Below are 15112 nucleotides of genomic sequence, written 5' to 3'. Positions count from 1 at the left end.
ATACAAATATATTGAAGCCTAAAGAAGTAAATAACTTAAACTATGAATAAGGTAATCTAAATTAAGGAATTTCTAACTATCACTAAAGCACCGCTGTCCCACAGCCTTCACCAACCTACCCTCCGTGCGATCCCATCGCCACTGCCTACCTAAACTCCTCACCACCAGACAAACACAAATAATGCAAGCAAGTAAATCACATGTAATATGAATATACAGCAAGTAAATCAGGAAGCAAGTAAGCATGTTATACATTTAGGCAAGAGATACAAATAAGCAAAGCAATCAAAACACTTAAAAGATGCACATGATAAATGACTATCCTATTAGCTCATGATATCACTTGTTGGTTCAAAATGTCAACCCGAAACATCCCCGGGATGTCGCCTTTCTACCACGTCCAGGGATATAGTTCCCTGCCCACTCTTTCTTGTGCCCCGCGAGTTATAGTTCCCGGCAGACTCTTTCGGGTTATAGTGCCTGAGGTAACTCTGGCAGCAGAGAAGGTTATGCGAGTGAGAGACTGCCTCAGTCCTCACATCTCAATGTAGGTGGGAGTCTGCCTCGGCCCCTACGCTAGCACCACTACCTCGACAAGCGGGACATGCCACAGCTCTTGTTTGACGCGCATAGTGACTTACCAATTCAATGCATGTCACGTAAGCGGGAGAATTTCACAATCCTAACATCCGAATATAGGCAGGAGATTGGCACAACCCCTACGATGGAGAATAATGCATATCACAATCACATACTCAATCTCGGAGATCACTGCTCGTAGCACAAGTTTGCTAATATTCATATCATTAACCATAATCATTCATGTTTCCCAATTCATTGTCACCTCAACACTCCGTCCAGACACTCAAAGTATTTCATCCCAAGCCTAGTCACAGTCTTCTAAAGTTATAACAGAATTTCATCAATTTAATTTAGTAACTCACCTCTAATAGTCATAGGACCTAATTACTAGATAAAAATCTTAAACAGTAATTAAAGAAGTTTAGAAAGCTAGAGAATCCTTAAAAAAGTGAAGAAAATATTTTTTCAGCAAAACAGTGGTTGTGCATACGCACACCCCTGTCATGCGTACGCACACGTTGAAGAAAACTCATCCGCATGCGCGTGGCCAATGTGCTGCGTACGCACCCAAGTAAAATTGGACCATGCCACGTTCGCATCCATGCACCACGTACGCGGGAGTGTTGGGCAGAGGCCATTACCCGCGTCGCGTGCGTGTGCCGCGTATGCATGCTGTATCAGACTTAGAAAAATTTAAAGCTGCAGAATTTTAGATTTTTGTATTGAACTTCAAATGCTCATAACTTCCTTTGTAAAATTCTAATTTCCTCAAACTTTATGTCACTTTAAAGCTCTTTAAATCATCTTTAATTTAAAATAAAATCCAATCAATTTCAAAAATCAAGACTCATGTTATGATCTGTCAAAGTTCACTAAAAATAGGTTTTGACCAAAAGTGACGATTCTCTAGTTTTTTTTTTCCAAAACTTCTAAAACCAAACCAAACAAAACACATTCAACACAACTAAATATTCATAGTAAACACTTTCCAACCGTTTCTCAAGCATCTAGCTATCAAACTATCAGATTCTCCTAATTTCCTTAATGTCTTCTCAATATAACCATCTTAAACATAATCAACAAGTCCAACATCAAACAATTCACATATACACTATTCTAAATCCTCACAAACATTGTTCATCAACTTATCATCATAAATTCTCAAATTCCTCATCATCTATCAACAACAACATAGTCAATCACCAACACATCAATAATTACCCATTATCAACATCATAGTTCATCCAATTATCACAATCATCATAATCATCAATATTCATACTCCACCTTATACAACTCCTTCAACCTTTATCAAAATCATCATCAACCATAGTATTTATATGTAATTAATCATACAACCACATCATTCGATCCTATCTTAAAGGCCATTAACCTAAGTGTCACAAAACATTACATATTATATAAAGAAAACCGAAACTATACCTTGGTCGATTCTAAATATGTACAAATTCACCAAGTTGAGTCCTCAAACAAGCTCAACAATGCTTAGCCACCAAAGATCAACTCCATATGCACCAATTCCTCAATTCAATTCCAACCAACAAAAATTTCCAAGTTAAACTATATAAATTACTAAAATAAAAACCTAGGATTCACAAATATGACAAATCACAAGGGTATAGAATTTTTTTACCTTACCCACTGTGAATTACGATAAAATCCAATAATAACTCGCTACTAGATCATACCTAAACAACCAAAATCACAAAATCTACTCAAAACAATACTCAGAAATGTGAAATTTGTTAGGACTGGAAATTGGAGTATGGATTTCAAGTTCTTACCTACTCTGTTTAGCTAGAATTGAAGAGCTCGACGAGAGCTTCATGTGACCACAAACGTCTCGTCAATTGGAGCACTGTAGCTCAAGTTATGGCTTGAGGAAGATGGAGGTGAATAGTGCCAAACCCTCTTCTCCCTTCTCTTCTCAAACCAGCGTGGCTTCCTTTCTTTGTCAATGAAATGAGTTGATTTGGCTCATTAATGGGTTTATATATGTTGGGCATTGGGTCCGGTTCAACCCGTTAATATTTTTGGCCCGTTTAAAACTTTGGGCCAAATCTTTAGAATTAACGTCCGATTTTCAACTTTAAATATTTTTCTAAGTTTTTCTACAGTTTTTATTGATCTCACGCAGTACCGTACAGACTTAAACTGGTACTGCCGGCTAATTTACTGATACGTGTTTTTACGCATATGTCAACAGCAAAATACTTTTTCCCGCTCGAAAAAATTTACTGAATCCAAGTTTCACCTTTATATTTTCAAAATAATATTTCTATATTTTCGAACTTATCCTGAGCAATTAAATTATTATTTTATTCTAAAATATGGTTCTTACACCAAGCTCAGACCAATTAACTTCATGATAGGTCAGACCTGTTGGTGCACGAAATTGTGATCATCAATAATGGCGCCAAAGATTGGTGCTCTCAAACGTGAATCACACTTTGTCACAACTTCGCACAACTAACCAGCAAGTGCACTGGATCGTCCAAGTAATAAACCTTACGTGAGTAAAGGTCAGTCCCACGGAGATTGTCGGCTTGAAGCAAGCTATGGTCACCATGTAAATCTCAGTCAGGCGGATTCAAATGGTTATAGAGTTTTAATAATTAAAAGATAAATAAAACGTAAAATAGGATAGAAATACTTATGTAATTCATTGGTGAGAATTTCAGATAAGCATATGGAGATGCTTTTGTTCCTCCTGAACCCTGCTTTCCTGCTGTCTTCATCCAATCATTCCTACTCCTTTCCATGGCAAGCGTTATGTAGGGCATCACCGTCGTCAATGGCTACATCCCATCCTCACAGTAAAAATGGTCCAAAATGCGCTGTCACCACACGGCTATTCATCTGTCGGTTCTCGATTATACTGGAATAGGATTTATTAATCCTTTTGCGTCTGTCATTATGCCTAGCACTCGTGAGTTTGAAGCTCGTCACAGCCATCCCTTCCCGGATCCACCTCGGAATACCACAGACAAGGTTTAGACTTTCCGGATCTCAAGAATGGCCGCCAATAATTCTAGCATATACCACAAAGACTCTGATCTCATGGAATAGAAGGCTCGGTTGTTAGGTGAGGCAACCATGCGTCATGAACCAGGAGGCTAAGAGATATGCACTTAAGCTATTGCAAGTAGAACGGAAGTGGTTGTCAGGCACGCGTTCATAGGTGAGAATGATGATGAGTGTCATAGATCATCACCTTCCTCAGGTTGAAGAACAAGTGTATATCTTAGATAAGAAATAGGCTTGAATTGAATAGAAAAATAATAGTACTTTGCATTAATTCATGAGGAACAGCAGAGCTCCACACCTTAATCTATGGTATGTAGAAACTCTACCGTTGAAAATACATAAGAACAAGGTCCAGGCATGGCCAAATGGCCAGCCTCCATAAAGGTCTAAGATAGCATAAAACTGATCAAAAATCAGATGAAGATGTAAATACAATAGTAAAAAGTCCGATTTATACTAAACTAGTTACTAGGGTTTACAAAAATGAGTAAATGATGCAGAAATCCACTTACTTGGTGTGTGTTTGGGCTGAGCATTGAAGCTTTCACGTGTAGAGGTCTTCCTTGAAGTTGAACGCTAGTTTGTAACCTGTTTCTGGCGTTTAACTCTGCTTTGCAACCTGTTTCTGGCGTTTAACTCCAGAATAGGGCAGAGAGTTGGCGTTGAACGCCCGTTTGAGTCATCTAAACTCGGGCAAAGTATGGACTATTATACATTGCTGGAAAGCCCTGGATGTCTACTTTCCAACACAATTCAGAGCGCACTATTTGGAGTTCTATAGCTCCAGAAAATCCACTTTGAGTGTAGGGAGGTCAGAATCCAACAGCATCTGCAGTCCTTCTTCAACCTCTGAATCTGATTTTTGCTCAAGTCCCTAAATTTCAGCCAGAAATTACCTGAAATCACAGAAAAATACACAAACTCATAGTAAAGTCCAGAATTGTGAATTTTATTTAAAAACTAATAAAAATATACTAAAAACTAACTAAATCATACTGAAAACTATGTAAAAACAATGCCAAAAAGCGTATAAATTATCCGCTCATCACAACACCAAACTTAAATTGTTGCTTGTCCCCAAGCAACTGGAAATCAAATAGGATAAAAAGAAGAGAATATACTATAAATTCCAAAATATCAATGAAACTTAGCTCCAATTAGATGAGCGGGACTAGTAGCTTTTTGCCTCTTGAATAGTTTTGGCATCTCACTTTATCCCTTGAAGTTCAGAATGATTGGCATCTATAGGAACTCATAATTCAGATAGTGTTATTGATTCTCCTAGTTCAGTATGTTGATTCTTGAACATAGCTACTTTATGAGTCTTGGCCGTGGCCCTAAGCACTTTGTTTTCCAGTATTACCACCGGATACATAAATGCCACAGACACATAACTGGGTGAACCTTTTCAGATTGTGACCCAGCTTTGCTAGAGTCCCCAATTAGAGGTGTCCAGGGTTCTTAAGCACACTCTTCTTTTTGCTTTGGACCTCGACTTTAACCGCTCAGTCTCAAGTTTTCACTTGACACCTTCACGCCAAAAACACATGGTTAGGGACAGCTTGGTTTAGCCGCTTAGGCCAGGATTTTATTCCTTTAGGCCCTCCTATCCACTGATGCTCAAAGCCTTGGATCCTTTTTATTACCCTTGCCTTTTGGTTTTAAGGGCTATTGGCTTTTTGCTCTTGCCTTTTGGTTTAAAGAGCTTTTGGCTTTTTCTGCTTGCTTTTTCTTTTTCTTTCTCTTTTTTTTGCCATTTTTCTTTTTTTTTTCACAAGCTTTTGTATTCACTGCTTTTTCTTGCTTCAAGAATCAATTTTATGATTTTTCAGATTATAAACAATATTTCTCCTTTTTCATCATTCTTTCAAGAGCCAACATATTTAACATTCATAAACCACAATATCAAAAGACATATGCACTATTCAAGCATTTATTCAGAGAACAAAAAGTATTGTCACCACATCAAAATAATTAAACTAGTTTCAAGGATGAATTCGAAACCATGTACTTCTTGTTCTTTTGTAATTAAAACAGTTTTCATTTAAGAGAGGTGATGGATTCATAGGACATTCATAACTTTAAGGCATAGACACTTAAATACTAATGATCATGTAATAAGACACAAACATAAACATAAAGCATAGTAAACAAAAAACAGGAAAATAAGAACAAGGAGATTAAGGACGGGTCCACCTTAGTGAGGGTGGCGTCTTCCTCTTCTTGAAGAACCAATGGTGCTCTTGAGCTCCTCTATGTCTCTTCCTTGTCTTTGTTGCTCCGCCCTCATAGCTCTTTGATCTTCTCTAATCTCATGGAGGATGATGGAGTGCTCTTGGTGCTCCATCCTTAGTTGTCCCATGTTGGAACTTAATTCTCCTAGGGAGGTGTTGATTTGCTCCCAATAATTCTATGGAGGAAAGTGCATCCCCTGAGGCATCTCAGGGATTTCATGGTGAGGAAAGGCTAACCTTGCCAAAGTGGATGACTTGTCAGCCACCTTGTAGAGTTCTTGAGGTATAATCTCATGAACCTCTACTTCCTCCCCAATCATGATACTATGGATCATGATGGCCCGGTCTATAGTAACTTCAGACCGGTTGCTAGTAGGAATGATTGAGCACTGAATGAACTCCAACCATCCTCTAGCTACAGGCTTAAGGTCCATTCTTCTTAATTGAACCGGCTTGCCTCTTGAGTCAACCTTCCATTGAGCTCCTTCTACACATATGTCCATGAGGACTTGGTCCAACCTTTGATTAAAGTTGACCCTTCTAGTGTAGAGGCGTGCGTTTTCTTCCATCATTGGCAAGTTGAACGCCAGCCTTACATTTTTCAGACTGAAATCTAAGTATTTCCCCCGAACCATGGTGAGCCAATGCTTTGGATTCGGGTTCACACTTTGATCATGGTTCCTAGTGATCCATGCATTTGCATAGAACTCTTGAACCATTAAGATCCCGACTTATTGAATAGGGTTGGTGAGAACTTTCCAACCTCTTCTTTGGATCTCAAGTCGGATCTCCGGATACTCATTCTTTTTTAGCTTCAAAGGAACCTCAGGGATCACTTTCTTCTTGGTCACAACTTCATAGAAGTGGTCTTGATGGACCTTTGAGATGAATCTCTCCATCTCCCATGACTCAGAGGTGGAAGCAATTGCCTTCCCTTTCCTCTTTCTTGAGGATTCTCTGGCCTTAGGTGCCATTGATGGTTATGGAAAAACAAAAAAAAATGCTTTTTTCACACCAAACTTAAAATATTTGCTCGTCCCCGAGCAAAAGAAGAAAGAAAGAAGGAGAAGAAGAAGAAAAAGAATGGAGGAGAGGGAGAGAGGTGTGTATTCGGCCAAGGATAAGAAGAATGGGTTGTGTTGTGTGAAAATGAAGAAGGAATGAGGGATTATATAGGGGTGCGGGGAGGTTTAGGGTTTGGCCATTAGAGTTGGGTTTGGGAGGGAAAAGAGTTTGAATTTTGGAGGTAGGTGGGGTTTATAGGGAAGATTGTTGGATGTGAATGGTGAAGAGGTGATGGGGAAGAGTGATTGAGGTGATTGGTGAAGGGTATTTGGGAAAGAGAGTTATGAAAATGTGTGAAAAGGAGAGAAGAAGGTAGGTGGGGATCCTGTGGGGTCCACAGATCCTAATGGGTCAAGGACTTAACATCCCTGCTCTAATTAGGCGTGTAAAACGCCCTTGCTGTGCAATCCTGGTGTTTAACGCCAGACTGCTGCCTATTTTTGGCATTAAACGCCCAAAAGTAGCCTGTTTCTAGCGTTTAATGCCAGGTAGATGCTTGTTTCTGGCGTTTAACGCCAGAAAGATGCTTGTTTCTGGCGTTTAAACGCCAGAATGCTCCTCCTCCAGGGTGTGTTGTTTTTAATGCTGTTTTCCATTCTATTTTTTTTTCAGTAGTTTTTGTGACTCCACATGATCATCAACCTAATGAACACGAAAATAACAATAAAAATAAAATTAAATATAATTAAATAACATTGGGTTGTCTCCCAACAAGCGCTTTTTTAATGTCAATAGCTTGATAGTGAGCTCTCATGGAGCCTCACAGATAATCAGAGCAAGGTTGGGACCTCCCAACTCCAAATTTAGAGTTTGAATGTGGGGGTTCAACACCAAACTTGGAGTTTGGTTGTGGCCTCCCAACACCAAACTTAGAGTTTGACTGTGGGGGCTTTGGTTGACTCTGAAGTGAGAGAAGCTTTTCATGCATCCTCTCCATGGTTACAGAAAGAGATCCTTGAGTCTTAAACACAAGGTTGTCCTCATTCAGTTGAAGGACCAACTCTCCTCTGTCCACATCAATCACAGCTCTTGCTATGGCTAGGAAGGGTCTTCCAAGGATGATGGAATCATCCTCATCCTTCCCAGTGTCTAGGATTATGAAATCAGCAGGGATGTAAAGGCCTTCAACCTTTACTAACACGTCTTCTACTTGTCCATAAACCTGTTTTCTTGAGTTGTCTGCCATCTCTAATGAGACTTTGGCAGCTTGCACCTCAAAGATCCCAAGTTTCTCCATTACAGAGAGTGGCATTAAGTTTATTCCTGACCCCAGGTCACACAGAGCCTTCTCAAAGGTCATGGTGCCTATGTTACAGGGTATTAAGAATTTACCAGGATCCTATTTCTTTTGAGGTAATTTCTGCCTATCCAATGCATTCAGTTCATTGGTGAGCAAGGGAGGTTCATCTTCCCAAGTCTCATTACCAAATAATTTGGCTTTCAGCTTCATGATTGCACCAAGGTACTTAGCAACTTGCTCTTTAGTGACGTCTTCATTCTCTTCAGAAGAAGAATACTCATCAGAGCTCATAAAGGGCAGAAGGAGGTTCAATGGAATCTTTATGGTCTCTAGATGAGTCTCAGATTCCTTTGGTTCCTCAAAGGGAAACTCCTTATTGGTCACTGAGCATCTCAGGAGGTCTTCCTCACTAGGATTCACGTCCTCCTCCTCCCTTGTAGGTTCGGCCATGATGGTCAAATCAATGGCCTTGCACTCTCTCTTTGGATTTTCTTCTGTATTGCTTGGGAGAGTACTAGGAGGAGTTTCAGTGACCCTTTTACTCAGTTGGCCCACTTGTGCCTCCAAATTTCTAATGGAGGACCTTGTTTCATTCATGAAACTTAAAGTGGCCTTAGATAGATCAGAGACTATATTTGCTAAGCTAGATGGATTCTGCTCAGAATTCACTATCTATTGCTGAGTGGATGATGAAAAAGGCTTGCTACTGCTAAACCTGTTTCTTCCACCATTATTAAAGCCTTGTTGAGGCTTTTGTTGATCCTTCCATAAGAAATTTGGATGATTTCTCCATGAGGGATTATAGGTGTTTCCATAGGGTTCACCCATGTAATTCACCTCTGCTATTGCAGGGTTCTCAGAATCATAAGCTTCTTTTTCAGAAGATGTCTCTATAGTAATGTTGGATGATTCCTTCAATCCATTCAGACTCTGAGAGATCATATTGACTTGCTGAGTCAATATTTTATTCTGAGCCAATATGGCATTCAGAGTATCAATTTCAAGAACTCCCTTCCTCTGAGGCGTCCCATTACTCACAGGATTCCTTTCAGAAGTGTACATGAACTGGTTATTTGCAACCATGTCAATGAGTTCCTGAGCTTCTGCAGACGTTTTCTTTAGGTGAATGGATCCACCTGCAGAATGGTCCAATTACATCTTAGATAATTCAGACAGACCATCATAGAATATATCCAGGATGGTCCATTCTGAAAGCATGTCAGAAGGACACTTTTTGGTCAGTTGCTTGTATCTCTTCCAAGCTTCATAGAGGGATTCACCTTCTTTTTGTCTGAAGGTTTGAACATCCACTCTAAGCTTGCTAAGCTTTTGAGGAGGAAAGAACTTGGCTAAGAAAGCCATGACCAACTTATCCCAAGAGTTCAGACTATCCTTAGGTTGAGAGTCCAGCCATATTCTAGCTCTGTCTCTTACAGTAAACGGGAAAAGCATAAGCCTGTAGACCTCGAAGTCAACCCTATTGGTCTTAACAGTATCACAGATCTGCAAGAATTCAGTTAAGAACTGAAAAAGATCTTCAGATGGAAGTCCATGAAACTTGCAGTTCTGTTGCATCAGAGAAACTAATTGAGGTTTAAGCTCAAAATTGTTTGCTCCAATGGTGGGGATTAAGATGCTTCTTCCATGTAAGTTGGAATTTGGTGCAGTAAAGTCACCAAGCATCTTTCTTGCATTGTTATTATTTTTGGCCATGTCTCATTCTTTTTCGAAAATTTCTGTAAAGTCCTCTTTAGAGTATTGTGTTTTAGCTTCTCTTAGCTTCCTCTTCAGAGTCCTTTCAGGTTCCGAATCAGCTTCAACAAGAATGTTCTTATCCTTGCTCCTGCTCATATGAAAAAGAAGAGAACACAAAAGAAAATATGGAATCCTCTATGTCACAGTATAGAGATTCCTTATGTAAGTATAAGAAGAGAAAAATAAAGGAAGGAAAAGATAAGAATCCAAACACAGAGGGGAAGAGTGAGTTCGAATTCTTGGGTGGAAGAGAAGTGTTAGTAAATGAATAAATAATTAGAAGAAGATGAGAGAGGGAACAATTCAAAAATAATTGAAAAGAAAAGAAAAATATTTTTGTTTTTAATTTAAAAATTAAAGTTAAAATTTGAAAATTAAAAAAAGGAAAATGAAATTGAATTAAATTAAAATTTAAAACAATTAGTTAATTTAAAAGGAATTTTGAAAAAGAGGATGGTGATTTTCGAAAATTAGAGAGAGAGAGTTAGTTAGGTAGTTTTGAAAAAGATAAGAATCAAACAAAAAGTTAAGTGGTTAATTGAAAAAGATTTGAAAATCAAATTTTGAAAAGATAAGAAGTTAAAAAAGAAGTTAGAAAAGATTTTGAAATTGATTTTGAAAAATATGTGATTAAAACTTATTTTGAAAAAGATTTGAAAAAGAAATTTAAAAAGATTTGATTTTGAAAATTAAAGTTGATTACTTGACTAACAAGAAACAAAAAGATATGAATTTAAAATTTAAAGATTGAACCTTTCTTAATAGGCAAGTAACAAACTTACAATTTTTGAATCAATCACATTAATTGTTAGTAAAGATTTTGAAATTATGAAACAAAATAAGAAAAAGATTTTTGAAAATCAATTTGAAATTTTCGAGAATTATGAAAGAAAAATGAAAAAGATTTGATTTTTGAAAAAGATTTGAAAAAGATAAGGTTTTTAAATTGAAATTTTGACTTGACTCATAAGAAAATACTAAATTTTAAAAACTTTTGACTAAATCAAATCAAATTTTCGAAAATTATGAGTGAAATAAGGGAAAGATATATTTTTTTTTTGAATTTTTAATGAAGGAAGAGAGAAACATGAAAAAGACTCAATGCATGAAAGTTTTGGATCAAAACAAATGATGCATGCAAGAACACTATGAATGTCAAGATGAACACCAAGAACTTATTTTTGAAACTTTTTAAGAAAAGAAAAACATGCAAGACACCAAACTTAGAAATTTTCAAACTTTAGACACTAACAATTGAAAATGCATATGAAAAACAAGAAAAGACACAAAACAAGAAAATATGAAGATCAAATAAGAAGACTTACCAAGAACAACTTGAAGATCATGAAGAATGCAATGCATGGATTTTCGAAAAATGCAAGAAAGAGATAAATATGCAATTGACACCAAACTTAAAAACTGACACAAGACTTAAACAAGAAACATCAAATTATTTTTTATTTTATGATTTTATTAAAATTTTTGGTATTTTTCGAAAATTATTTGGAAAAAGCAAAATAAGGATTTCAAAATTTTTAATAGGAATTCCAGGAATCTTGCAATGTTAGTCTAAAGCTGCAGTCTAGGAATTAGACATGGCTTACTAGCCAGCCAAGCTTTCAGTGAAAGTTCCGGTCCAAAACACTAGACATGGCCAATGGCCAGCCAAGCTTTAGCAGATACAAATCAGACATACAACAGCTGATACTTCATTCAACTTGCTTCTGTGCTGATGAGTGGAAGCCTCGGTCCAAAAGAATTAGACATGGTTTTACAGCCAACCAGGCTTCAACATGTTTCATGAAACTCTAGAATTCATTCTTAAAAATTCTGAAGCCATAGAATAATTTAATAATATTTTAAAAAAAATTTTCGAAATTAAAAATAATAAAAACAAAAAGCTTAAAATTAAAATAAAATTACCTAATCTGAGCAACAAGATGAACCGTCAGTTGTCCAAACTCGAATAATCCCCAGCAACGGCGCCAAAAACTTGGTGCACGAAATTGTGATCATCAACAATGGCGCCAAAAACTTGGTGCTCTCAAACGTGAATCACACTTTGTCACAACTTCGCACAACTAACCAACAAGTGCACTGGGTCGTCTAAGTAATAAACCTTACGTGAGTAAGGGTCGATCCCACGGAGATTGTCGGCTTGAAGCAAGCTATCGTCACCTTGTAAATCTCAGTCAGGCGGATTCAAATGGTTATAGAGTTTTAATAATTAAAAGATAAATAAAACGTAAAATAGGATAGAAATACTTATGTAATTCATTGGTGAGAATTTCAGATAAGCGTATGGAGATGCTTTTGTTCCTCCTGAACCTCTGCTTTTCTGTTGTCTTCATCCAATCATTCCTACTCCTTTCCATGGCAAGCGTTATGTAGGGCATCACCATCGTCAATGGCTACATCCCATCCTCACAGTGAAAATGGTCCAAAATGTGCTGTCACCGCACGACTATTCATCTGTCAATTCTCGATCATATTGGAATAGGATTCAGTAATCCTTTTGCGTCTGTCACTAAGCCCAGCACTCGCGAGTTTGAAGCTCGTCACAGCCATCCCTTCTCGGATCCTACTCGGAATACCACAGACAAGGTTTAGACTTTCCGGATCTCAAGAATGGCCGCCAATAATTCTAGCCTATACCACGAAGACTCTGATCTCATGGAATGAAAGGCTCGGTTGTCAGGTGAGGCAACCATGCGTCATGAACCAGGAGGCTAAGAGATATGCACTTAAGCTATTGCAAGTAGAACGGAAGTGGTTGTCAGGCATGCGTTTATAGGTGAGAATGATGATGAGTGTCACGGATCATCACCTTCCCCAGGTTGAAGAACAAGTGTATATCTTAGATAAGAAATAGGCTTGAATTGAATAGAAAAACAATAGTACTTTGCATTAATTCATGAGGAACAGCAGAGCTCCACACCTTAATCTATGGTGTGTAGAAACTCTACCGTTGAAAATACATATGAACAAGGTCCAGGCATGGCCGAATGGCCAGCCTCCATAAAGGTCTAAGATAGCATAAAACTGATCAAAGATCAGATAAAGATGTAAATACAATAGTAAAAAGTCTTATTTATACTAAACTAGTTACTAGGGTTTACAGAAATGAGTAAATGATGTAGAAATCCACTTTCGGGGCCCACTTGGTGTGTGCTTGGGCTGAGCATTGAAGCTTTCACGTGTAGAGGTCTCCCTTGGAGTTGAACACCAGTTTGTAACCTGTTTCTGGCGTTTAACTCCAGAATAGGGCAGAGAGCTGGCGTTGAAGGCCAGTTTGTGTCGTCTAAACTCGGGCAAAGTATGGACTATTATATATTGCTGGAAAGCCTTGGATGTCTACTTTCCAACGCAATTCAGAGCGTGCCATTTGGAGTTCGGTAGCTCCAGAAAATCCACTTTGAGTGCAGGGAGGTCAGAATCCAACAGCATCTGCAGTCCTTCTTCAACCTCTGAATCTGATTTTTGCTCAAGTCCCTAAATTTCAGCCAGAAATTACCTGAAATCACAGAAAAATATATAAACTCATAGTAAAGTCCAGAATTGTGAATTTTATTTAAAAACTAATAAAAATATACTAAAAACTAACTAAATCATACTGAAAACTATGTAAAAACAATGCCAAAAAGCGTAAAAATTATCCGCTCATCACCTGTTAAGAGCAAAGCCTGGCCTGTTTTCACCCATATCCACAAATGTAGGAAACCAAAAATCTTATACAGACCTCACATTCTTTGCAGGCCAGTAGTTAATTTATCTAAATAGAAACAATTAATAATCACGACAAGAATTTCAGCTGATATACCTAAGTTTTTGCTATTTTTTTTTTAAAGAATGTAAATATTGATTAGTCACTTTCTTACTAACCAACGAAGCTCTTGTCTCACTCAAAGTTATCATGCGAAAACAACAAAAGAACAAAAAAAGGAAATTGTATTGCTAATATAATGCAATTCCTATTTTAGTTTTGTTTAAGCGCTTGTTTGGAACGTTAGAAATTAGAATTCACTCGAGTTGAATTCTTTTTCTTATTTTAGAATAACTAAAAATAAACAATTTAAACTCTTTTGAAAATTCTAATTCTCATTTTTTTCTTATGTACAAATCAGACTAAAAGAGATCTAATTTTCAAATCAATTCTCAAGTCCCTAAATTTCAGCCAGAAATTACCTGAAATCACAGAAAAATATATAAACTCATAGTAAAGTCCAGAATTGTGAATTTTATTTAAAAACTAATAAAAATATACTAAAAACTAACTAAATCATGCTGAAAACTATGTAAAAACAATGCCAAAAAGCGTAAAAATTATCCGCTCATCACCTGTTAAGAGCAAAGCCTGGCCTGTTTTCACCCATATCCACAAATGTAGGAAACCAAAAATCTTATACAGACCTCACATTCTTTGCAGGCCAGTAGTTAATTTATCTAAATAGAAACAATTAATAATCACGACAAGAATTTCAGCTGATATACCTAAGTTTTTGCTATTTTTTTTTTAAAGAATGTAAATATTGATTAGTCACTTTCTTACTAACCAACGAAGCTCTTGTCTCACTCAAAGTTATCATGCGAAAACAACAAAAGAACAAAAAAAGGAAATTGTATTGCTAATATAATGCAATTCCTATTTTAGTTTTGTTTAAGCGCTTGTTTGGAACGTTAGAAATTAGAATTCACTCGAGTTGAATTCTTTTTCTTATTTTAGAATAACTAAAAATAAACAATTTAAACTCTTTTGAAAATTCTAATTCTCATTTTTTTCTTATGTACAAATCAGACTAAAAGAGATCTAATTTTCAAATCAATTCTCAAGTCCCTAAATTTCAGCCAGAAATTACCTGAAATCACAGAAAAATATATAAACTCATAGTAAAGTCCAGAATTATGAATTTTATTTAAAAACTAATAAAAATATACTAAAAACTAACTAAATCATACTGAAAACTATGTAAAAACAATGCCAAAAAGCATAAAAATTATCCGCTCATCACCTGTTAAGAGCAAAGCCTGGCCTGTTTTCACCCATATCCACAAATGTAGGCAACCAAAAATCTTATACAGACCTCACATTCTTTGCAGGCCAGTAGTTAATTTATCTAAATAGAAACAATTAATAATCACGACAAGAATTTCAGCTGATATACCTAAGTTTTTGCTATTTTTTTTAAAG

Source organism: Arachis ipaensis, chromosome B5 (genome assembly GCF_059453495.1).
Source record: "Arachis ipaensis isolate K30076 ecotype BB chromosome B5, ASM5945349v1, whole genome shotgun sequence".
Taxonomy (NCBI): domain Eukaryota; kingdom Viridiplantae; phylum Streptophyta; class Magnoliopsida; order Fabales; family Fabaceae; genus Arachis; species Arachis ipaensis.
This window is presented reverse-complemented; position numbering follows the sequence as displayed.